This window comes from Ornithodoros turicata, chromosome 10 (genome assembly GCF_037126465.1).
Source record: "Ornithodoros turicata isolate Travis chromosome 10, ASM3712646v1, whole genome shotgun sequence".
In the NCBI taxonomy this organism is placed as follows: Eukaryota; Metazoa; Arthropoda; class Arachnida; order Ixodida; family Argasidae; genus Ornithodoros; species Ornithodoros turicata.
The window spans coordinates 34,748,535-34,771,489 of NC_088210.1; the positions used below are offsets into that span (position 1 = coordinate 34,748,535).

A 22,955-nucleotide genomic window follows, 5' to 3' on the forward strand; every position below is an offset into this window, starting at 1 on the left:
GCCGCAAATTTGATGTCTAACAGCAGCAACAATTATATTTTGACGATGAAATGGGGAGGTTTTCCACTCTAGGATTGGAACGCTACCCCCATACCTTTTGGGGGGGGGGATATGTTTATTAAGAAAAAAGAAAGGAAAGGTCATCCAGACGAAGGTCGGCTTGCTATTCCAAAAGAAATGGAAAATGGGGGAAGAAAAGGATAAGAAAAAGAAGAAAAAGGAGAAAAGGGGAAGAAAAGGGAAAGAGGGGGTCTAATATGGGGATGAGTGAATATCCAAAATATATTGAGCACACGCATCTTCGTATTTCGGAGTTGCGCTTACAGATCATGATTCATGAACTATATTCGAATGTATTCGAATATACAGGGTGTCCACGCTAAGTGTGAACAGATTTTTTAAAAATATATATAACACTTTTTCCAAGATGAAATCAATTGCAATATAGCATATGCTAAAGGGCATTGCCTAGCAGGGCATTAGCAAAGTCCAAAGGCAATGTCTTAATTAACTTTCATTAATTAACTTTTTAATTATAAAAGCTACAAAGTTGTCCCAATGAGAACATCTGTTCCTTTCGGTCACCTGATATCGTAGCCGTTTTCAGAACAAAAATCTGTTCGATAGATCGCCTGCAAAAAATTCGTGAAGGAACGCCATTTTTTTCTTTATTTTGTTCATTGCGCTTCTTAGAAGACGCGTCTTTCTTTCATCCCCAATGTGAGAGGGAGAAAGAGCACACTATCGCCTCTCGCGTCCTGGAAAAGGATTAAAAGGAAACGGAAAATGCAACCCAAGATAAGGCCAGTTCCGATAGAGTAACCCGATACATTTGTTTTTGTTTTGTTTCCGCAAGTTAAAGCTCATCTTCGACGCATGAGGCGGCACTGTGCTCCTTCCCCCTCTCCCGTTGGGGATGAAGGAAATACGCGTCTTCTAAGAAGCTCAATGAACAAAATAAAGAAAACAGATGGCGTTCCTTCACGATTTTTTTGCGGACGATCTATCGAACGAATTTTTGTTCTGAAAACGGCTACGATATCAGGTGACCGAAAGGGACAGATGTTCCCATTGGGACAACTTTGTAGCTTTTATAATTAAAAAGTTAATTAATGAAAGTTAATTAAGACATTGCCTTTGGACTTTGCTAATGCCCTGCTAGGGAGTGCCCTTCAGCATATGCTATATTGCAATTGATTTCATCTTGGAAAAAGTGTTATATATATTTTTGAAAAATCTGTTCACACTTAGCGTGGACACCCTGTATATGTCTGTATTCGATCCGTTCGGTTCGGAATTGGAATCTATGAATTTAGGTCGCGAGATCACTAAAATCATGAGTGATGTGGCCCTCGGATTAATTTTGCCCACCACGCAGCAGCTTGCACCTTGCCACCAAGTTGCTGGCGTCCTCAATCAGGTCCGAACTCACGACCTTGGAATCACTTCAAATTGATCCACCGACGACGGAAACAAGAAAAGAAGAATGAGAACCGCGACAAAAAAAAAAAAAAAAAGAGTAAAGATATGGGATTGAGTTGAATATATATACGTATATATAAAAAGGGGAGAAATTGAATTCGTCACCTGACGAGTTCTGCTACTCCCACAAAGAACCCCCAAATGAAAATATAATCTTTGCAGGGTAGAGGCTCTTTAACTACCTGCTTTCAAGGATGTCTTTGGCAATCGCTGCTTTTTGCAATTAATTATTTGGAATCACTCTGCATAAATCTAGAGCAGACCTTTTTGCTTTGCAGTGACACAACAGAAGCACACCCCAGTTTCATGGAGTTAGACAGAAACAGTTGCTCGTCTCGTCTTTTGTAAGATGGAGGATAAACGGTTTTTGCCTTCGGAGATACAACTGAAATACCTCTATAGGCGTGCGCTTATACATACTTAGACGATTACATTTCATGCCGTCCGGCCGTTTCATGCGGTTTCAATAGCAAACCGTCCTTTCTAGCTGACTTTCCCTGTGAAAATAAATAGACCCCCCCCCCTTTCATGCCGCTATACGTTCAAAGATACACACAGATGCATATACACTACTCCCTACGCATAGATTAAAAAAAGAATAGTCGACGTTTCGACAGTGCCACTGTCGATACGTCGACCATTCTTTTTTTAATCTACGTGTTAAATTGCCCATTAAATAAATTAGTTTTTGTTAACGTTCCTGAAATCTGTAGTCCAAGTCTTATTATTTCACTTTTATATATATATATATTGTCGTCTTTTAGTAAACGAACAAATGAATAAACTGAACATACGGAAATCGTTACGTTTTACAAGACAAGTTACAAGATAATATTACAACATTTGCTATTTGCTACAATTCGTTGCTACATAAAATTCTACATGGAGTATGGAGTAGCCGGCTTCCAGGTTGGTGGTGCCAATTTTCTCCTTCTTCTTCTTTTTTTTTTTTTTTCTTTTTCACTCACTCACTCGCAAAAATACCCAAAAAATGCGGGTGAGCAATTTGCGATCCTATAAAAGGGCGCCTTACAGGGTTATGCGCTTTGTAAGAATGCAATTTCTTCTTGTCCCTTTGTACGCGAGTGTGAGCTAAATTGCACAGTCCCAATGTCATGTATGCAGTCAAAGAAGTCGAAGGCATGTGTTGCAAAGCTCAACTACAACGTCCGGGCTCCGCTGAAATCCAACCCGGCCGCTTTATATTGAAACGGTAAAAACGCCCTGAGGGTTCGAGAGGCGGCGCCACTGGTACGAGCGAGAGATCTGAGCTCAGGATTCCGGGTTGACGTCGCGCAAGAAAAGATCCTGCGAGATGCGTTAGACGGTAAATATAGATATAGGCCGCATTTTTGTGGGGATTCAGCGAAATTAAACGGACGCCGGCTGAACTCGGCATTATCAAAGGATGTCATTTGATGAAATGGCACAAGCAGGAGACGTCCGCGTTCGTCTACCTGTGAATGTGACCGACAACAATGGAAGACAAAGGTTGCTTTAACTACATGTCCCTGTGCGTTAATGAGAGTGCGGTGTCACATCTGATCGCAAATCAGAGGGTTCACTCTTTGAACGAAGCTGCCCTGCATTGAGAGGTTGAAGGCCAACCGACCAATTCTATTATTCCCACGAGGTTCTGTCCGGGTCTGTATATTTCGTTCATATGGCGAGTGTTTACGACTATATGATCATGAGCGGATAATGATCCGCGGATTAGTTTTGCTCCACTGATGGAGGCTCCTCGAACACACCGTATTTAGCGCCTTTCGCGGAAGAACACGTGTCTAAACGACTCGTACTAAACCTTGGGAGCAGCTACCAACTGTTCGACCGAGACAGGTCAAACATTACAACAACAACAACAACTACTACTACATGAATGACGATGGGGTGAGGTGTTTCACGAATTGTGAACCCTCGTTAATATGACCCCCGATAATCTGACACACGCGCTTTACGACCATACTCCTGGGGAACAATGCAGTGCAAATCCACTCGTTCATAAGAAAATTTCCGCATTATGACCAAAATTTTCGGGAACGACCATGGTGATAATAACGAGGGTTCACTGGTATACTACCCTTTTCACTCAACCATGTTAGCACCGGGGTGCAGCCAGGGCAGGCACTTGAGGGGCTCGCTCGACCTGTCGTAATCATACCAAGAAGAAATATTTCCACTATGTTATCGAGACGTGAGGCATGACCCATCCCCGGGGCCCGTAATTTCTCTCGCCGGCGCTGGGTGCAGCTGTTTGGGCGGAAAAAAGACAGCAAGAATAAGCTAGTGGGGTGGTATGTGTCTTGGACAGACTTTAGAGGCAACTCATGCGACACCTGTGTGGCAAATCTACCGGAAATCCCATAGACGGCACAGGCCGAGCGTGGCATTAAAGTTAACAAAAATACGCTGCATCATGGAAGCTTAGGACTATTTAGTGTTGTTGTTGTTGTTAGGACTATGATGGTTCGGGCCATGGAACTGTGGCGACACGTATTCCATCAATGCGCATCTACGTTCATAGCAACCCGGGTACTAACGTGGAATTAAATGACACAAGTTCCCCGCGAAGTCTGCCCAAGACTCATACAAAGCAAATGGCATCCTTTATGGCTATGGTATCTTGGCGCTCGCCAAAATTAAATAACGAGCGGCCATCGAACAAGTACGGACAGGACAACGATTTTGAAGTGAAGAGTCAAAAGGAAGCGAATCTCGCTTAATAACCCCAACAGAAGAAAATATACGTGGCGAGAAAAAAAGGAAGATCAAAATACTCTAGGCAGAGTCATCCCACGAGACCCTCCACACTTCAATTTTTCTACCGTCTTTACTCTTTAAAGTGGCTTTACTCCTAAATTTCATCCCCCCACCCACCCACAAACCGAAATACTCTTCTTTACTTTCTATAGCGTGGCTCTACCAAATATCAACGTTCTTTCGTTCTATATTTACTTTTTAAAGCGAAGGAAGAACGGATCATTTGCGAGGACGACCTCTTGTATCCCTCCGCGAGGTTCTATTATGTATTATATATACCACGCGAGCCATACTTTGCATAAGTTGTCAGCACAGCGTCCCTTGAAACCGTGGACTGAAAAATGAAGCTCTCTCTCTATACCAACAGGGACTCCCACGTAGATAGATCGACGCATTATAATGTACCGGAAGTGAAGCCAGGCAACATTGAGCAAGGCCGCCGCTCTTTAGCTCTATATGCGAACTTCTCTTTTCGCACATCTATAACAAATATACACATAGTTCTATATACGGGTTTTCTTTTTTTTCAACTTGACGTGTCTCTTGGAGTCGAGCGGCGCTGTGGGAGAGCTAGCGTCCTCCATAACAAATTGCTGTCGACGACAGATAATTCTAATTCAAAAAGAGATCGATACTTAATTATATGAGAACCGCTTTTGTGAAGATCTTTGGAAGAGCTGAGGTTCCCTTATAAAGTGGCATCGAGTTGTATATACATAGAGAGCGCGGGCGTTGTGCCCTTTAAGGACGACGCTTTCGAATAGAGGAGAGGTCGGGACAAATTAGGGACCAGCCCAGCTCGCGTGGCGTAGTGGTTAGGATGATGGCTTTCCACGCCGAGACTGCACCTGTTGTACTGGAGGTTTTCCCTGGGTTGTCCGGCACATTTCCCAGACGAATGTCGGCACAGTTCCCTCGACGTCGGCCCGGGACGCACACTAACCCTCCCTGTCCCCCACTCCTCCCTGCTGTCCTCTTTCCATCTGTCCACGTCTGTACGCCGCTCATAGCCACAGTTGCTTCGCTAACACGGAAATTAAAAACAAAATAGGGGAAATTATATGAGAGAAAACATTTGCTGAAATTAACCAGCTTCAAGTCAAGCACGAACATGTTGTTTGTGGGGAGCCTTTAGCAAACTTTCCATGCAATTCCGTATAGGACTAGCCAGGCTTTCCCTCACAGTCCCGTTCATTACTTGCTTTCTTGTACGTATTCCTGAATAAAAGGAATTTGATTATTTGATAAGACTGGGTCCAGTTACTCAGGTAAGGTTCGCTAGAACTGATACAGCCATCGAGATTTAGTGAATAGCGTACCCATGTCAAGAACCCAAATAGTGTTTTGCGGAATGCGCAGTGGCGACTCTTAGCGCACCCAATCGGGCTTGGGTTCCCTGTTCCAAAGCTGTCTAATAAATCCAATTTCTCGTATGATAAGATGTCATATCAGCTGATATGATGACCATCGACAAAGTGTCTCGATGACAGAACACTGTCCATGATCATTCTTCATGATCGGTAAACCGACACATTCCATCTACAAGATCCGGCGAATATATGTGATTCGACACACGCGGAATTCGATATAACCGATATGTTGTCGGAAAATGCGAAACGATAGAATGGGCGCGCGGTATTTAATATTGCGATCCAGCCAGTCAGAGCGTACCACGCCGACCGCAAACAGTATCGAGAACCTACAAAGAATTTGTCCCCTAACCACGTAGATAGGAGGAAGAGAGAATACACAAAGCGAAAAAAGCGAGACAAATATGGTTCAATCAGCCGCCAGATGGCCGCGCCTGGAATGCTAGCAACTCTGAGCAGAGAAATCTTCCTTCCCTCCCTATTTACGTAAAGACATGGCGAGATAAAATATAGGCCTCTTCTGGCATTGATGATGATGGCATGAAACCGATCTTCGGTAGGTCTTGAAACACGACGAAAAGAAGAGAAACAGGTACAAGGGGGAGGAGGCAAAATGAATGACAGGGAGGCTTCGTATAGCAAACATATTTGGAAGGATTTGGAAGAAATTTTCATTTCTTTGCTGGCTCCATTTGCTGGCCTAAATGACAGGCTTTCCGCTTATGGACCTATTTGGGGGAGATGGGATATAATATTGAGATGCATGCGAGGGCTGATATGCAAAATTTCGCGGGAAGAAAAGGGGTTGTTCGCCAAGTCAATCGGCCGCCTAAGTGTGCACCTCTCATATTGCATTTTGCCCTCTCCCTCTTGGCTGTACAAATGTCTCTCCACGCTCTATAGTATAGGCAGGCTATGTTATGTGTTCGCGGAGTTGGACATAACTTTCACATGCTTGATAGTTGAGATACATGATTGGTCCTTACCTTCATGTGGAGCATTCAAGCAAGCGGGATGACATGAAAGGGAGAGAGGAGATTAAACATTGTCACGGGCACACGAGAAGAGCAGAGTACGTCTTTTTTTTTTTCGGTCAAGTGCCTTTCGTATGTTCGGGAGGTTAAATAAGGAATCGTTCTACCTGAATCGCTAATTGAAATCGGCTGCTATGCGTTCGTATAATATATGGTTCAAGAAAATTGAAGTTTACGTCGCAGACGACAACCGCAATGATGGAAAAGCTTCAATTCGATAATAGCGAGTTTTAGTGCATCGTACGCTATCGCAGTTGCGCACGTAAGGGATAGCGTTGTGGTTCCGCCGCTTTATCTTTTGCGCGTGCGCAGAACTACCAGCGCTGTCCTCTACGCACGCAAAGGCGATAGTATGCACTATTAACCCACGAGTTGCACGCAGAAGGCGCTGTTTTCGTGGGCTAGTGCCGTCCAGTAAAAAAGAAATGAGAAAATCCAGTTGTCAGACCGAAATCGATACGTCTTTAGATAGAAAGATGTAACCCTAGCTCTTGGAGACACATAGACCAGCCAAGTTTTCACCGAAAAAAGCCTCTAACGTATCGGTAGAATATCACCAAAGAAATGTGAGCGCTCGCTGCGACAGAAAAATGCTCCCATATCAATCCATCTCCGTCGTCTGACACCGCGTGCAACATGGTCGCCAATATGCGTGCACGCAAATAGACAACCGCTGTCTTCTGCCAGTCAATAATTACACGCGGGACGAGAAAAAAATCCCGGGTGACCGTGAGAACAATATAAAGACACCCACCCTCGTATCCTTAAGATCAAGACGAGAGAGAGAGAATCGACGGCACATTTCTCGGAAATGGCGTCACGCAAAGCAAAAACGCGCATCGCTCTTTCGCCCCGCACAACAAGGCGGTTACTCAATGATGATTTTCTGTCTTTAACAGATGAGGCTAGTCGATGGCAACGACATATTTCGCAGGGGGAGACATCTGGTGAACACATGGTGCCGTCTTCGTTATATATGGGCAAGCACGATGGGTACTGCCATCGGTGCAGTCTAGGAGGAACTCGGTTTTCAGTGACTAATTTATTGGCGGGTATAGTAAGCGGTATCTGTACGTGTGTATGCGTTTCAATGTGGAAGGATGGATGGCCGGAAGCAGTACGCATATATACTTTTCGCCACCGGTTTATCGAATCTGCTATTCGATAAGACTGATAAAGGGTGTATAAGGGTGGTAACCTTGCCTGTTACCGCATCGTTGCAGGTGCAGTACAAAATGTGTGGAAGAGCTGTTATTACAACCACAGAAGCGATGCACTTTCAGAGAGTGTTGCTTTCCCAGCATTCGCAGTGCAATGGACATTGAGCACATTGTGTACAACGAAGATAACTACAACTAAAATTTGTTTTGGGATTTGCGCTAATCTGTTGTGCCAACTGCAACTAGGTAGCAGGTAGAACTTTGCAACCTTTTAGGCACAAGATACGCGAAAACTATTATCTCCTAAAAGGTGTAATTGCTCCACCTCTTTTCCTAAGATTGTGGGACGGGAGTACATTTTCAACCGAAGCCTCAAAGGAGACGGTTTGCCCGAAACAAAAGATACCACTTAGCCTTACACGGTGGCTTCCGGTTCAACAGAGAATCCCATTAAGATGGGTTTCGTGCCTAGCATCCGCTCCTGCTGCCGCCACTATACTTGACACAACATAGGCTGTAATTGTGGACAGGTGCATGCCACATGGTTCGCAGGATGATGTCATATATACCCGTTGCCGACACAAACGGCGGTTACATGACATATGTAAAGGGTAGGGTTCAATGAATTTCACAAATCTGAAGGACAAAAATCCGACGCTGTTTTTCAATTTGTAGATGCGGATGAAATTCATCCGGGTAAGAGCAAAGATTTCCTTTTTCGTCAACATAGATCCTATAGACCACTTGTAGAATAACCATGTGTGGGAAAAGTGTGTGTTCATGCAGTATCTCATCTGCAAGGCTGCAGAGAGCGCTGCTGGAACCGGGAAAAAATCGGGTTCAACCCAGAACTGATCCCAATAGAAAATGTCGGGTAGTGACATGGAAATAACAGCGATTCATAGCAGGAAGTTCCAACAACCAGTGGCAGTGGCCCACCAGGCGACCGGCTTGCCTATGATGACGCCTTCATTTTGCATCAAGCTATACTCCTCTCGCTAGTTCCACCGACTGCGGCAAGGGGGACGCGTGTACGTTGAAGTCGCGAAATAACGCAGGAATAGCAATAATAGGGAGTTTTAGTGCGTAGTACGTTATCGCGTTTGCGTACGTAAGGGATAACGTGATGATTCTGCGCACTACGCGAAGCTCTCTTTATCTTTTGCGCGTGCGCATAACGACCAGCGCCATCCCTTACGTATACGCAAAGGCGATAGCGTACGATGCACTAAAACTCACTAATAACAAAGCAGAGGAATAAGAAAGGAGTAGCCCGCTGTTTCCTTCCGAGCTCTACACTTACGTCAGTTGTCACTCTTCGATAAATTGATTGACTGATTAAAGTGGTTCACTACATCATGCACGCGTTTTACCGCACGATTATATAAATATTTTACGAACAGGAGTAACTTTAGGAGTTACTCTCGGCGGACGAAACAATTTCATTTTCTCGCTCGTTTTTTGATTAATTAATCGGTCGACTAAAGATTAATGTGAATGTCCTGCCCGTAATTCAGTCATTCATACTCGCCAGTATGCATACGTGAGCGGGTGAGAGAATCAGACTGTAAAAGACGCGCCAGAAAAAAAAAAAAAAAAAAGTCTTGGCGTACTTGGCGAGATACAACCCTTCGATCACACCTCGAGCTCTGATGTCACAGCACTGAGCCATTTTCCTTGGTCCCTGTCGAAGACGCCTGCAGTGATGTCATAGCCTGAATGAGATTTTCCTTTCGCTGTAAAAGTTCCGCATGGATGCAAATAATCGCCTTTGACTTTGTCTGGAGGTCAATGTCGCAACCCCTTAGGGGATACAGAAGTCAACAAAGGCAGACCCCCCTATAGGGTATAAATCTGGGCCCATTTACATAAAAGTTGAGTACGAGTCTCATACTCATTCTCAATAGCTTTCCCAGCGCGTGCTCCATGCACTGCCAAAGCTACCGAGATTGAGTCTGAGACTCGTATTCAACTTTTACGCAAACGAGCCCACACGAAAACTGGATGATCATCCGGAATGGTCTGACGCCCATCGACTCGTCTCAAACATTTTCCTCCTCAACGACACAAAAGACCAGCCCACAAAACTTCCGCCAGGGGTCAGCCCAGTCACCGACAGGTGCCTCCCTCTCCCGGCCATCTTAATTCGCGCATCACGCTAAGCACGCAGGAAATGCCCACTTCCTGTAATCAAGGGAGACACACACCTCTGGGAGACTGAAACAATATAAAAAGATCGGGCAATGAAAGGCGAGTTATCATGCATGACGCGGTGGCCTCCACTGATCACGTGCTACGGGATGTCTTGGGATTCCTTTTTGTGAATGGATTGGCGATTTGGTTGCTGCAAGCGGGTGATTATAAACCCCCCTTTGTCTCTGCTGCAGATATACGTCATGTGTTTCCTGCCACATGCAGCGATGCGTGGCCGATGGCTATGCTCAATTCGGGCCACTTTGAAGCCAAACAGTCTGATATTAGCCTCGATATGGCATACGCTCCAAGGTCATGCTGAACATTGGGAGGTGCTAGGTTCGAATCCTGTCTGGTCGGGTGTCTACACAGTTTCCTGGTGAAGTCGACCCATTCTTTCGTTCACCACTCACAGCCACGGTTGCTTCGCGGCGCTAACGTCACGTCTTTGTTTTTTATTCATCAGGTTGGATTAGGAAGGTCATTCTCAATCTGATCAGTAATGTTTTGTTGGCTTACCGCGATGAAACCGTGGCCGTATGAGTCTCGTAAATAGCGTGACAGGTGGAGAGAGGACAGCAGGAAGAAGGCGGGTATACTATGCGTCCTGGTGCGACTTCAGAGGGACAGAGAGAGAAATACATGATGACGATGATATGGGGATGACTTCAGAGGGAACTGCGCAGACATATGCCGGAAAAGCACTGGGAAACCTTAGGCAGCGCAGTAGGTCTTCAGTAGCAACTCTATTGACGATTTCTATCCTTCCGATCAAGGGCGGAGATCCCCGAACGCCCTTGTACATAACGTGCTCATACCCGAGGAAGCAGTGATGCGAAACGCCTGCGTAAAAAAGCAATGACTTGAACCCGTCTGTCCGCATATATTTGTGTCTCACTAAAGGTGTTTTCCTTCCCGCGTACAAGCCAAGAGCAGTGGCTGTCACCCGTAAGATGAAGCCTCCGAAAACATGGCTGAATACCAATCGAGTTTTTTTCCCCCAAGATGTTGCACATAAACTACGCGTGGCTGCATATCATTTGCTTTTCTTTCTGGGAAATCACGGCCAAAATTTATCTCCGTATCACCATCGTATTTATCGTGGCCCGAGCTAAGAAATGCACGGATGGATGGAGAGCCGTTTATCATAGGTGTCGGTTCGACCAAGTCCGAGAGTGTGATAACGAATAGATAGGGAAGAAGATTCGACCAAGTCGACCTTCTCGAATGAAGCAATATTCGCGTTCTTCTTAAATTTACATACGTCTGTTTTCCTTCTTTTAATTCCGCCACGAAGCAACCGTGGCCATGAGCGGCATGCAGCAGGAAGGAGTGGGCGACAGAGGGTTGCGCCCTGGGCCGACTTCGGGGGCACTGCAGCGGTGAAATATCCAATGTCATCGGCACCATACGCGTATTTTACGTTTTACCGAAACGTGCGAGACGTATTCTCCAAGTGGAAGCTTCAATAACTTGGACGCTGGAAACACCAACTTCGTCCCCATAAGACCCCTTAAGAACGTACTCATCAGCATTTCAATCACACGACACACCGTCAGAAAGGCCCAGCTTACACGCTGTGACCACCAATACTTCCCAACGAAGCGCCCTCTACAACAGTTTGTACCTTTACCGCGGGATAATCTGCAATTATGGAAATGATTAATATCCCTCCCCCCAATAAGTCCGATTTATAGGTGGACCGCCGACCCGATTTGTAATTACGCCTGGCGTCGCCTAGAGGAGGAATTAGACGTTCGGTTTCTCGTCTTCGAGAGGGAATTCGTGTCCGTTGAGAGGGAAATTTTAATTAAAGGGCCACAAATATATTATGCGTTTGCGCGGTGCGAGTACAATTTTGCGGTACAAGTTTTGCGGAATTTTGGGGGATTTGCTGTTCGGTGGGAGTTCTTTTTTATTCGGTGTGCTTCCGTCGCTGTATACAGCCGCAGTAAGGATACTACGAAACAGAAATCATACTCCAAATAGTAGCCGATACAACTGCTCCTATTGCTTATCTTGAACTAATAGCATTCGCTGTTGCAGCCCTAGCAGTAACAGTTGTAAGCGTATCAATAATTGTACTAGTGGAAGCCGTTGTGTTACTAGCCAGTAGCAATAGTAGCGGAACGTACAACGAGAAGTGTTTGTGACACTGGAAGTAGTCATGGTGGTAACAGCAGTGATATAGGTTGTGGTAGCTGTAGAACGCTGTTTCAGAGGTAAGGATTTGCTATCTCACGGCTAACACATGTACTAGTAACTGCATGACATGCGCTCACAAACGTTTCAAACACAGAGCATGTGTTGGATATCGCTCGAGACGACAGTGTCTTAAACGAAGGACAGGAAAATATCGGGAATCTTGTGGCAAAAGTGGTTAAATGTTGTCGACAGACTTTTGTGGTCGACCCTGAACAGGTGAGGCGCCATTGACTCCTCCTTTCTCGATCACAAAGAATTTCCGACTTGAAGCAGATCACCCATGACAACACCTACACCAGAAAACTCATTGTTCGGCCGGTGCCCCGCCCACCGCCATGCGATCAGTATGCGACGTGCTTACAAACATATAGATCCGCGTCGGCAATGCAAACGGTCTCCCAGACATCTCGCAAACATAAACAGAAAAGAGCGCATCCAGGGACGCGATAAGGCACCATCGCAACAAGGGGCTCATTGTTATCCAAACTGCCGATCGCTATCGGTACTGTGGCTTCTTTTGAAAAGAAGTCACGACTCCGTTGACGGAAATCGATTCCGGCTGCCGATATCTATTTGCGGCGCTTTCCGAGATCCGCGCCGGTTGATGCCCATCCTGGCCTTTCGGAACTATCAACATCATATACCTGCGTCTCCTGCTAAGCGAGACGCACTTTGAGCCAAGTAAGACGACGTACGAAAGAATGCCGCTTCTCGTTCACTTTGCGAAGCTTCTCCATCCACAAGAGGACTCTCTCACGAAGCTTCTGATGCCAGTTTCTTGAAGCCACACATGCAAAGCGAAAAATATCCTACCCGCGGTTGGGAAGCCACAATGCATTCCAGAGACAAAATGGTCAAGACGTCACGTAAAGTCCCGGAGGAACGTCCCCGAGGAATCGCAGAACGTAATGAGCTTATGAACAGTATTCTAACATTTCAGTAACATTTCACGTAAAATAGGATTCGCTATGTTGCTGAGAAACTGGTCGCAACTGTGCAAACAACACATTTGAAACCAATGCGCGATGACTTTAACGAACGACACTGCAAATAAATTGGTCTCTGTAAACGATGCGGTCTGTAGTTCGTCTATATCACATACGCCGATCGCTCGGTAATTGGTCGTAGCTCCTGAAAAACAATTGCTGCCACCTGTCGAGCAAGAATGACCATTCCGTGTGTACACACACCGGTATCCACTGACCCCGAACGCGGACAGGAACCTTCTTGGACGATTTCGTTCACGCAGCTATCGCTACGTCGAGCCCGATGCAAAATAACGTTTTCTTTTTCTGGCGAGCTCTCACGCAACCCATTCTCCTTCTTGCCATTAAAACTACAAAAACTATACGATCTTAAATCATCTAGCAAGCGCGTGTAAATAGGGGCATTGTCTACCAATCGGGAAAGGGTAGGCACGGTGATTGAGCGAATCAGGAAAAATAAAGAGGCCGTAATTGCAGAAAAAGAGAAATTCTAGAGCTATGACGGCCTTATTTCGTATGGAAAATACATATCGGACAAAGTACGGGAAGCTGGTGAAAAAAAGAAAGAAAAGGAAAATGATGCAAGATTTCGCCCTCGGGGGTTGTGCAGAAAATCACGCACGTCACGGGTCAGTGCGCATGCGCTCAGGAAAACAATGCCCTTTCGAAGTATTAGCGAAGAAACGATGCTTTATCATTAAGATTAGAGGCAGTTTTCGTTGGACTAAGGAGCTTTATAATGTGTTTGCTTCACATATACACAGCCGAGGGTTGATTGTCTCCCACGAGAGAGGTTTTCTTTATTTTTTCTTTAGTCAGGTCAATCCTTCGCGAATGCTCAGGATCACTGTATTTAAAAAAATAAAGGCTTTAAACTCCCCTCATTTATAGTACAGGACAAACGATTAGCTTCACTATACGTATCAGTGATCTCATGAGATAATATCCCAGATAACTTGAACTTATGGACATCCTGAAAGCACATTTAGTTGGGCGTTTTTTGTTTGTTTGTTTTTTTTTTCGTTTATCTCGAAACCTATACGAGGCTTAGCCGAATAATATTTTGCATACATTATACGGATAAAACTATCGGACAAAACCTCCATTGTACAGGTTAGCAAGAGTGGACATTTCCAGAGCAAAAGCTTCGAACAGGATGATGGGCTGGGAGACTCGATCTGCTCTGAAAGCTTCATGGCCGGCACCTATAACGTCCACGGTGATGTACCTGCATCTAGATGACGATGGCCCCCAGTGAAAGGCATCTAATCTCGATGAACCCCCTCGCTCGTCAGAATATTCCTTCTAAGACAGCAATCGTTGCATATATGCAGATGGATGGCGGCGGGAGATTTCTTCACGACCATGTACGGCACCGTGACAGGGCTTCAAACGGCCGATGTTACAGTAAGAGGTTTCTTCAACTGCTTTATGTCCTATCTGTATAATGCACTAAAGAACGGGCTTTTTCGTGTACTCTCCCCCAACGCGAACTACGCTCTCGGAAAGTGGAAGTTGCGAGGGTCCGGTGAAGGTAGATGGGGATATTTCTAACGGCCTCTGTTCGAAATATCCCGACCTTCATCCCGTAGAATTTTCCAATGGCCCGATAAATAGACTGTTCCAAATATCTCCATCTGAGGCTCTTTGGTCACCCTCCCTCTCCAACAGTAACTTCTTGCGTGTAAGAAACCAACTAAAATTGTAGCAACTCGCAGTTACTATATACGCAGGAAATATACGGCGACATACAAAAAGAAAAAAAAAAAAGAAGAAGTCGGCGTCCACCAGATCACCGTTTTTTTTCTTCCTTAAATTCCCTTTTAGTGCCGCGAAGCAGCTGTGACTATGAGACGGCGTGACGTGGACAGAAGCAGAGAGGACAGCAAGAAGGAGTGAGGGACAGTATGTGTCGTGGGCCGACTTCAGGGGGATCCGTGCCGACATTCGCCTGGAAAGTCTGCCGGCAAACTCAGAGAAAAACTTGAGACGGCACAGCCCCGATCACCCTAACCACTACGCCACGCGAACCGGTGATGGCGATTTTCAATGACGAACATATATCGTGGACACGTACGGGTATAGATAATAACCGTACATGCACAACCCTGCCTACAATAGGCGAAGTTGAAAAGCTCCCTGGACGGGTATTTGTGGTTTGAAGGGGATTTGCCGTGAGAGTCTGACACCTGATCGATGCCATCCTGATCCACCCACACCTGAAGGATGGAAAAAAGTTCAGAGCAGTTGATGCAGCGGGACGGTGCCTCGTCTATCAAAAACTCGCTCTTTATACCTGTTCGTTGATTGCTCTCTCGCCGGTGCGATTATACTGCGTGGGACGCATGCTGAGCGATCAAATTCTATCCTGTATGTCAACCCTGAAGGGTACGTTATGGGTAAGAGAAAATTGCCGATAAAGCATTCCGTTTCGCTATGGCCTTAGTTGCTCGTGCGCCATAAAAACTCCACTTAGCAGCAGCATTTGAAGTGACTCCCAAGGATATGCGGTCGAGGATACTTGGTGGCATGGTACAAGTTGCTTAGGCACATTGTCGTCCGCCGTCATGTCGGAATTTTTGCTCCTTCCGCAATATAGCACGCTGTGCGCCAACCATTGCCACGAATGATAGGGTTATCGCTTCTGATTCGAGGAAAGAGGGGGGGCGTACGCCTTTTTGCGGCAATTACCGTATATCCAAATTGCCACAAAAAGGCGTACGCCTCCCTCTCTCCTCGAATCAAAAGCGATAACCCTATCATTCGCGGCAGTGGTTGGCGCACAGCATGCTATGCGGTGAAGCTCTGTCTTTTTTTTTTTATTAAAGAAATAATGCGAACATTTGAAATAAAAATATTACTCGCGAGGGAGGGAATGTCTCAACCGGTTTGCGGATGCGTTCGAGCGACTGGTTTCAATCAAACGTCCACAATTCCACGATTCTCCCGAAACGGCACATGATGTCCCTGAACGTGTTGGAGATAAATTTGAAGGGGAGGGAGGGATAGCTCGGGGCCATCGGAGCGACCATTTTCGTAGATCCACGCGCGCGCATTAATAGGGAAAATGCTCGACAACCCCGTGTATTCCCTATTTATTATAGATAGGGATAATATAGTCGAGCAGACGAACAATACGGAAGGAGGGAGAGCCTTATAAATAATAGGGTGGCAAACGTACACCTTATCAACCATACACACGCAGGGCCCGCTGTATTATAGACGATGAGGACGAACACCATTTTCGGTCGTTCTCTAAATGGGGTCGTTTCACGGAGACTTCCGAAAAGCATCTTATACCAAGGCAGATGGCGAGGTACAGGTGTTGTGGTCCAGATATTGGGTGACAGCTATGGGTGCCGAGGTGATTCTATCTCGCTTCTATTAGTTGCTTTGCGGGCACCATGTTTACCTATAATTCTGGGCGTACACGGATTTGTTATAGGTTTCGGATGTGCAATTTTTCTTTGGCTGAGTCTTTTAGCTGAGTCTTACGGAACCATCTAGCCAATGTCGTGTCCATGCAGCAGCCGTTCTAATAGGATTCAAGTAAACTTCGTTACTGGAGCGCACGAGACAAAGAAGGAACAGACGCTTTTGCTCTCACATATTTCCATTGATGCACGGGGAAATAACAATTAGTTTTAAAAGGATGTCATAACGTATGCGAGTGAAGCCGCTGGAATTGATAGCGGCCATCTGCGGAAAATATTGAGTGAAAAGCAACAGGGAACAATTATAGTTAATGAGAGTCCGTTTTTAATAAGCTATTACTTAATAGCTCCCCCTATTCTGTCGTCATGGAGGTACGCCCTCTGCGGGCTCATTACTTACGTCTGTTGTTTTCCTTCAACACTCATTGCTGTTTATGTGTAAGTTTGTAGTTTTATGGCGGGTGATCGAAGCGGCTAGTAATGCTGATAAGAGTAATAATTCGGGGTTATTAGGTGCAGAGGACGACGTGGCCTACCGAACGACGATGGGTTCGAACTCGCAACCGTCGCCAACTGATCCACCGGGACCTGGAGGCGCAAACAGATTGAATCAAGGTATGATTCTAAACCGAGACAATGCAACCTCGACTTGTGATCATCTCAAGGTAAGCGCGTTCGTGCGAGCAACAGTGTAATAAAAAAAGACCTATTGATACGAGCGTAACTTACAGGAGGTAGATGGGTACGAAACTTCCGAATGATTTTCTACGGCGCAATTTGTGGGACTAAAGGTTAAATTCATACCGGCCGCAAGAAGCAAATAGCACGAAAAATTGCAAAATTGCACGAGCGATACATTGTGCTTGCTCTCTCTATGCAGTTGCGTTTAATTCGGTGCGGAACTGTCGTACCCTTTTGTGGTCTTGACAAAAAATATGACGGTACTGATAATATGTACGATGCAAACAGGGAAAAGTAAGGAAATCAGCCAAGTTTTATTGCGTGTGGTTTCGGTGTAGTGCATCGATCCGAAAGCTAAGACAAAAACAATATATTCGCGTTACATCAGAAGCAGCCTTTACTCAGTGCCCTGAGTGCACCCCCGTGTCATGCTTCTTTCAACGCCGACAGCTTGGCAGACCCACTCTCGGGGGGAGGGAGAAAGAGCCACACAAAATGGCGTCTCCAGAGCTTCCGCAACAGGTGACGTCACGAGGCCTCCCTAGGTTTCCTTCCTTGATGGACAGTCCGGATCCAAACCAAAGCTCGAAAAATGTCTTTTTCTCGATGCATACAGTCAACGTGCGAAATATTTCAATTAAATTCGCAGCATTTTTATAGCCAACGCTTTCGTTCCCGTGATGTCAGTGTGAGTAGCTTCCGGTTCCTCTTCTGCCGTGCAAGCGAGCCACCTCACTCACCTTCCATCTCCATATTTTTTCTTCTATCATCATCATCATCAACCTTTATCGAGGCCAAACCGTCCGCAAACGTGCGATAGATCATACTTGCATCACCGTAAAACCGAAACCGGATGCTGTTCGTTCGAGTTGTTTGGTGACGTGTTATTTCCGAACGGTCTGCCTGCGTTTTTCCTGTTTATCTCTGTTTATACCGCACTCTGGTGGCCCAAGTTTTTGCGTTTGGCGTAACTCAGAGTGGAATACAACTGCAGTCGATAGCTCTCTTAAGAGGGATTTACGATTCCACAGAAATGCTCGTCAGGTCTACAGAGCTCAAAGAGTTTCTCAAACTCTTCGTCCAGTCATTTCAACTTTTCCGCAAAACTTCCGAAACACATTACAAGTTCCAGTCGAAAAGCGGTCGGCGATGAGGCACGTGATGACATACTTTGCCGCAGAATATGGGCCAGCTAATTACGCGTCACACCTTTATATATAAAGGCCAAAATAAACCGTCACTATGTCCATATTCGCGAATACGACTGCGAACGCCACCTGGCGTTATTAACGCGCCTCCTCAACTATTTCTTGACGGGAGATATTTTTGCTGTTTTCTAAAAGCGCGGCATAATAATAATTACTGCCGTTATTACCGGTATGGCGAAAAAGCAAAAAGTTTTTCGCCGCGTTTGCGTTCCCGCCGCTTGTTGCTCTTTTCGAAGGTACCTGAGTTAATCAAGGCGGGTCTCTTTGGGATTCGAGGGAGGGTAGAAATTAATTTTCGCAGCCGCATCCCTGAGACGCGCTCTCGATGCGAAAATGCGGCTTGTGTCGTTTTGTTGTGTCAGAAGTGACAAATAGTCGGTGCGCTATCGTTGGTTGCGATGTTGCTGGCGGGGAATGTGTCACGAAACGCGGTGGGTGAATGTGTTATGAACGTCTCTGGGCCGGTTTTGAACCTAATGCTTTAGTGATGGGAGAAAATTCTCTCTTTCGTTGATGGTACGGAAAACAGAGTACGCTGGTACGCGAGTAGACGATTACGATATGGGAACAACTATGCTCTCACACACAGGAATCTGAAAAGTAGATGAACCTCGATGGTGGATGTGTGTGTTTGGGAGAAACAAGTCAGGCTGGGGTTATAGAATGTAATTACAAACTGATTTACATGTATGGTGAGGCCTTACGCGTAAATGTACTTACAATTATATTATATAATGCTGCATTGATTGACATCCAATGCTGGGATTCACTTTGCCGATCTCGTAGCTCCCGTTTGCTGCGACTGTCCAGGAATATGAGCACACAGAGTGTCTGGAGGAAAATGACGTAACTCGCCACCGTTCCCGATCTTCAACTTGTCGTTATCCCATAACGCGGTGGTGGTACTGCTGAAAGAGTTCACCGTTGTCGGCCTCACAGAGGTGGGCATCACTATACAGCCCCTGATTCGCCACGAGCTCTTGCGCGAGCCTATCAAAGCTGCTTTGGAGCTCGCCAACTTTAAATACTTATAACGATAACGATCGCTATATGTCGGGTTAATCGTCGCGCTGTATTTGCAAAATCGTTTCACAATCCGTGTCCCTGAAGGAGGTACTAGTGTGAGGAGTTGAACGAAGCTGTTGTTCTTCGATTTTCAGTTCCGCTGCAGACACTATAGAGGTCGCCAGCGACAGCGCTTTGTAGACTTCAGTATGAGACTAACTAATAAATAGAGATCCTTGGGGTTTGAATTTTTCGGGATACGCCTTTCGCAAGCTTAGGAGGTAAATATCGGATTCTGTTGTATCTTATGCAGTAAACTTGAGCAGTTATCGGACTGAAGTGATAAAATAAATTGTAGAAGTACAAGTTAGAGACGAAGTGAGGCTAAGAAAGCTTTTTGGAGTTATATCGAGTTATAATAACGTAGGTCAGTAGTAATAGGAATTCTGAAGCTACCAGGTACGTGAATGTTATATTATGGGCCATAATGTTTTTTGTTTCTTTCTTTTTTTTCGTTAGGGTTGTAAGGTCAAGAGGCCTTTGGGATTCAGTCCGATATCGATTGGAGGATCTATGTCGGGTGTCAGTATGCTTGTCTCGACGATGAAGTCACCACTTGTCCACACGTCTGGACTGGTCCCGAAACGAGCGAAACACCTGCATGACGTCAGCAATTTCGTGGTGTCAAGGGCGAATACTTTGGAAGGCCATCTTCGGGGCGTTTCCCCGTGAGTGGCAGACGGTAGGTACACTCTCAATATCGCCGCGCATGGCTTCATCTTTCCGGAAAGGTTGGCCGAATATATCAGGAGTCATTGGAGGAAGGCATGCACTACCGACTGCGCTGCACACGGAAAAATGTGCTACTGCCAACGAACCCCTTTCTGTCTCCCTCTCTCACACGGCATTGGATTGGAGTAGCCACGCAAATACAAATCAATCAGACTCACACTCTAAAATTGCAGCCCAGAGCACAACGGAACAACCACGAAAATTTTGTGCATGTACTGGGTCAAGAATTCTGCATGGCGGCTAGTTCCGGGCGTCATTACACTCTAAAAACTGAACTTCACCGCACAGCACGCTCTGCGCCAACCATTCCCACGAAGGATAGGGTTATCGCTTCTGATTCGAGGACAGCGGGAGGCGTACGCCTTTTTGTGTCAATTACCATGTATCCAAACTGACACAAAAAGGCGTACGCCCCCTTCTCTCTTGAAATCAGAAGCGATAACCCTATCGCGTGCTATGCGGTGGAGTTCAGTTTTTAGAGTGCAGTCGCGGAAGGACCGGAAGTGTTCGTGGCACCGGAAGTTGTGGCGGGGGCTTGTTTATGCTTACCCGAAAATATCGTGTATAGGCTGTACCACAGTGCGACTTATTGTTTACTTTTGCTATGAGTATAGTACTGCAATGTATGTAGTAGTGTTTAGTTGTTGTTACTTATTGAGTAATGACGTACCGTTAGTACGTATTATTGCAAAGTTCTGTTTCAATCGACCAGGTGCGGACACCTGCCATGTATACACGCAGTCCCAGGACGCTTTCAAGTTACAAACTGCATGGTAGCATTTTGTCCGGGGCTCCCGCCATCTTTGATGAGAACGAAAAAAAAGAAAAAAGAACTTCATCGCATAGCACGCTGTGCGCTAATCATTGCCACGAATGATAGGGTTATTGCTTCTGATTCGAAGAGAGACGGCGGCGTACGCCTTTTTGTGTCAGTTATCATATATCCAAATCTATACAAAAAGGCGTACGTCCCCACGTCTCCCCGAATCAGAGCGATAACCCTATCATTCGTGGCCATGGTTGGCGCTCAGCGTGCTTTCCGGTGAAGTTCTGGTTTTAAAGTGCAGGGAGTGGGAAACAGGGTGGCTATATGCATCTTGAGCTGACTTCAGGGGGAATTGTGCCGTCTGGAAAGTCTACCGGAGAACTGCATGTAACTAGTTAATACTTTTGGTGAAGGCAACGGTGGAATGTTGCAGGAACAGTGCGATATGGTTGCATACTCCGAGCACTCCCGTTAAACGACATTTTAGTGGGATGTGTTTGGACTGAACAGACGAACTTGGAAAATTAATCTCGTTTGACATTAAGTGTAACGAGATGTGACGTATTTGCTGTTGGATAGTGCGAGTACTCAGATTTCGTCACTTTAACATCGTAACTGTAGCTAACAACATTTAAAAAATAACCGAGTGTACCTCAGCTACGTACTGGGAAAAACCATAGACAGCCCCTTTTAGCACTTCCCTGGAGCTATACATCTCCAATGAGTGGATGTTGAGCCTACTCGGCCACTGGTAAGACAGGAAAATACCCCGTTCCATACAATGCACACGAAGGTTGTTTATCTTTTGAAACAATGTTTCCCCCTTTGTTGTTAGATAGGTACCGACAAAAATCTGATCCATCATCATTAACAAGATCATGAGTTATCCGACGATAGCCGGCAATGTATAGTCGGTTAAGGGTGGTTAACAATGCACGTAACCGGCCGGGTACAGAGGCTCGGTGCTGACTAACCGGGTGATGAAGTGTCCGGTCACTGATCCCGAGGTTGTGGGTTCGAACCCGGCCGCCCATCAGCAACTCGATGGCATGGTACAAGGTGCCCGGACACGAGGTCCTCCTGGGTACACGTTATACGTGGGATGCCACGAGCTGAGATTGCGATGGGGGATATATGTTTATTATGAAAAAAAAAAAAAATGAACAAACGAAAAGGAGGGAAAGGATAGCCGGCGCTATGCGACAGCTTGTTATTCCCATTAAAAAAAAAAAAAAAAAAACAGAATTGGTCACAGTTTACCCAGAAGGTCACAGACCCGCAGGAAGCAAAGTGCCTTGGTCACCTCACTATGCTATGTGGGGCCCAACATCGTAACTATAAGGAAAAGTCGCTGGTGCTGGGGGGCCGAGGTGCTCGTCAAGCCTGAAGGCTTTTTTACCTCGGTCCCTTCACCCGGTAGGGTGAAAAACAAGAAATAAATAAATAAAAAAAAGTCTGAGATCCTGAGGCGAGCGAGACTCTGTTGGCGGTAACGGGCGCAGTGGGGATTGCAGGGCACTTTAAAAACGAATCCGTGCACGGCCAAAGCGCCGTGGAACGTACAATTATTCGTTCATAGCTCATTTCATTTATATTCGACAAACTCGATGACAGACTGATGTTTTCTCCGACGTGATCGCGGGATGTGAACTTGGTTCTTTCGTCAGCTCAAACAATCTGCGCGTATGTCATTAGTCAAACCTACTGGCTAATTAAGGCACATTCCCTTTGTTGACGCCGGGACAAATTGTCCTTGACAGAAAAAGGGAATAGGAGATGACACGATAAACGTGCCTCTCGCTATCTCTACTAGCTCTTATGTCTATGGACGCTTTTTTTTTACATATAGACGGATATATTAAGCGTTCCGATAACCGCC

The 22,955-nt window shown here is 45.8% G+C and overlaps 1 protein-coding gene and 1 long non-coding RNA gene across 6 annotated transcripts in view; one reads left to right on the plus strand and one right to left on the minus strand.

The window, feature by feature from the left end:
- The window catches only part of LOC135370018 (homeobox protein cut-like), a 340,306-nt gene that overhangs the window by 79,690 nt on the left and 237,661 nt on the right, over positions 1-22,955 (minus strand). The window lies entirely within an intron of this gene.
- The window catches only part of LOC135370021 (uncharacterized), a 99,283-nt gene continuing 93,502 nt past the window's right edge, over positions 17,175-22,955 (plus strand). Inside the window, exons 1-2 of the long non-coding RNA XR_010415185.1 lie at positions 17,175-17,239; positions 20,038-20,260. This is a non-coding gene — a long non-coding RNA (uncharacterized LOC135370021). The remainder of the gene's footprint in view (positions 17,240-20,037; positions 20,261-22,955) is intronic.